This window comes from Myodes glareolus, chromosome 8 (genome assembly GCF_982192425.1).
Source record: "Myodes glareolus chromosome 8, mMyoGla1.1, whole genome shotgun sequence".
NCBI lineage: Eukaryota > Metazoa > Chordata > Mammalia > Rodentia > Cricetidae > Myodes > Myodes glareolus.
The window spans coordinates 95,555,821-95,559,283 of record NC_142033.1 but is presented as its reverse complement, the minus strand read 5'-3'; the positions used below and the strand labels follow the sequence as shown (position 1 = coordinate 95,559,283).

The following is a 3,463-nucleotide window of genomic DNA, read 5'->3' as shown; positions in this document are numbered from 1 at the left end:
CCTACACAAAACATATTATGCAAAACCTTTATTTGGTGTGCCAAAAAGACTTAAGAGACGGTTTTCATAAAACAGAAGCAGAAAATCAAGTGAAGGTAAAATATGTGATTAAATTGAACAAGAAAATCAATCCATTTTTAAAATGTGCAAATGATCAAGTATGAAAAGCTTAAAATTAATAATTGAACCAAGAAAAAACAAAATTAGCATTAGGAAAAGGAAATTAATATTAAGGAAAAGAATTCAAATGATTCTCATGGATTAGAAGAAACAACTTAGAAAAATAAAGTCCCAGCTTTGGAAATTGTAATACACCCCCTAACCCCGCTGTAATGCTTCATATTTATTTATCATCACCAGACTTTGCCCAGCTCTAACCATCAGTGAGTACTGCAGCCTCCTGAACATTAGAGTACTCTTTCTTGGCCCTAGTTTAAGATCATATGCTATAGAGTGAAATGCCAGGCAATTTCCCTTTCATTATCTCCCACAAATTACCTAAACTCTCTACACCTTGAGCAGTCTGTCTGTCAAGCACAACTACCCCATGTATTTCCATCAGCCCCTATGCTCTGCCTCCATTCTTCCAAGCATCAACATTCCACTCCTTCTCCAAATCTGGAATCAGATTTCACTGTCAGTGGCCATCCCCTACTTTCCTAGTCTAGGATAGAAAACCTAAAGTACCTGATTTTTAAAGATCAGGTCTCCAGGTCTAGACCTTATTATTTCATTTTCCCCACTGAAAATAATAGTAAACCTTTAAAACTAAAAGCAAAATTTATAGAAAATGTACATTTATTAGTAAATAAAGAGATTAATGACAAATACCCAGATAAGCAGACATCTTGGACCAAAACAACGTGTGTAGTCACAAGTAGTATTGGAGCGGTTGGTTCCTAGATGGTTCCAAGGGAAAGATGCTGGGCACTGTCGTAGTTAGCATTAGTCATCACCTTGGTACATCTGGAAAAAAAGAATCTCAGTTTCAGAACTCTCTCCACGATAATAGCCTATACATGTGATGATTGGAGCATTTTCTTGATTGCTGATTGATGTTCAAAGGCCAAATCCACAAATCCACTGTAGGCAGTACCACCCCTAAGCATGTGGGCTTGGGATATATACAAATGTACCTGAAACCGCTGAGCATCATCCTCCATGGTCTCTGCTTCTGTCCCTACATTCAGGCTCCTGCCTTAAGTTCTTGCCCTGACTTCTTTCAGTTGTGAACTGTTACCTAAAATTGGAAGTGAAAAGAAGTCCTTCCCTTCCCGAGATGGTTTTGGTCAGGGTTTTATAACAGAAACAGAAAAGCAACATGAGACAGACATGATATAATAACAGCATGTCTTCCATGGGAAAATGCCAGTATCCAAGTTGTCTTAGTAATTACTTACCTTCAATGGAAGCTGTATTAGCAGTCTAGCATGTCATATTCCAATTGTCAAATTTCAAAAGTATGTGATTTTTAAAGACATAGCTTCAGGAGGAAAACTAAATTTGAAGTGGGCAATTTTTAAAAGGGTAGAATTTGAATACTAAGAAAGGAAAGCACTGGATTATGGTAAGGTGTGAAACTCTCCGTTGCTTTACAGTGAAAGATGAGTAAATCAGAAAAGCCAAAGATGAAAAGGTATGAAAATCTTTTAACTTGCCACCAAAACTTAATACTATGTCTGTCTTCCTCCTTACTTCACGTGTTAAAGGAAAACCATGCTACAGTTAAATTCACCCTCTGTGAAGCGAACTTTTTAATTTAATTTCTGAATCTTGCTAATTCTCTTTGACAAAGATTCTAAACCCTAAGTGTCTCTGTTCCCATAGTGACAACAGAAGTTGCTGCACTCTAAAGTAGTTCTAGGGACTGAGTCCAGGCAGGTTAAAATGGTGCCTGATGCATTTTCATATGGCCATCTAAAGTCCCAAGACATTTCCCATGAAGGTTAGATATTCTTCAGCTTTAAAATTAAACTCAGTCCTTTTAAAACCAGAAAAATAATGGCCCCATCTGGTGCCCCTTTGAAGACAGAGGCCAGCACCAGCTCAGCCTTGCCACCACTCTCTCCCTACTACACACCTGGGAGCTTCTATGTCCTCCGTGCACCTTCACTCATTTCCACTGATGATCTGGAAAATCCCAAGCACGGTTGCAATCGAGTAAGATACTTCCAGGCTTTAGGGAGCTCACGGAAGTCAAGCCGCTCCAGAAAATGTGCATTCCTGCTTAACCTGAAAAGACACAGCAAAATTTGCATTAAAATATTTAAAAGTTCTTTTTAAAGTCTACTGCATGTAAGCTCTTGGCTACACCCACTCAAAGGAGTAAGCAAGTCACTAATCTGATTTGCAATTTGGAATCGACCTCTCGATAAAAGTGTTCAAACAGGCGCTTGCTTCCCATCTCTCAGAGGAATGAAGATGTGACTGACATGGACTGAACCTCTCTCTGGGGACACTTCTCTTTAGGGGGCTGAGATCACAGAGTTCACCCTTGTGGCACCCGCAGCTCTTTGATTTTTGTCAGGGAGGCTTGCCACCAGAGCACAAGGCAGAGCAACGTGAGGGGATGTCTCCGTGTTCCTTAATGAAAAGCTAGTTTGGAGAAGGGGGTGGGTTGGAGGGTAGATTTCAAAGAGGGGAAAGGTCAGTTCTTGGTCAAAGTGTGAGGGGCTTATGGAAGAAAGAAAACTTCGAAAATAAAGCATTAACATAAATTACCGAAAGCAGACTTTTGAAATCACACAGAAAGAGATGAAGCAACTCTACCGTGATCAAGGCTTCCCCTTTCCAAGGCTGTTCCCAGCTTTTGTCTTCTGATGACTTTATAAAAGTACCAGAAACATTTATAGGTGGTTCTATTCGACATTCTTCAAGAAAACTTTGCAGTCACTGAAATTTTAAAAGGTGCCTCTTCTTTGCAAAGGATGAGTGATGAGGTCATGGCTTGCTTTCCAGAAAGAAAATAAAATCTGTAACTTTGCTGAGAGGAAGGACTACCTTTGCTAGGAGGGGAATCACATTGAAACAATATTATAACACGGACTGTATTTATTCAAAGTCATAGGGGTGTCAATTCAGGTCAGCAAGGTAAACTCAATAACCCATAATTCAAGCAGATAGTGATGTGTCCGAAGAGAAGAACCTTTGTTCTTAAGAATGGGAACCTAAAATAGCTGCTGTCTTGCATAAGCTATAGAATGAAGACAGCGGCCAGTCTCTCATTTTCTACCCTAATCCACTCAACTAAATGACAGAAGAAAAATACTGATAAAGAGCCAGAAACAAAACCTCGGCTAAGCATAAAGGAAACAGCATCTCTTCAGATTTTCTAAGAAAAAGTCGATAATTTGTCCTCAAACACTTTCATCTCTGGGTCCCTGTGAACCCTTAAGAATGCATGAAGACACAACCAATATTTGTTTACATGAACTATAGTTTTTCAATAATCTCAATTTTGTAA

General features: G+C 39.2%; 1 long non-coding RNA gene across 1 annotated transcript; it reads right to left on the bottom strand.

The window, feature by feature from the left end:
- Positions 1-806: 806 nt before the first annotated feature.
- On the bottom strand, positions 807-2,561 carry LOC125401227 (uncharacterized). Its single transcript, XR_007232271.3, has 3 exons — positions 2,366-2,561; positions 2,081-2,232; positions 807-966 (listed from the first exon to the last, which is right to left on the bottom strand). It is a non-coding gene; the product is annotated as an uncharacterized LOC125401227 (long non-coding RNA).
- Between the last annotated feature and the right edge of the window lie 902 nt (positions 2,562-3,463).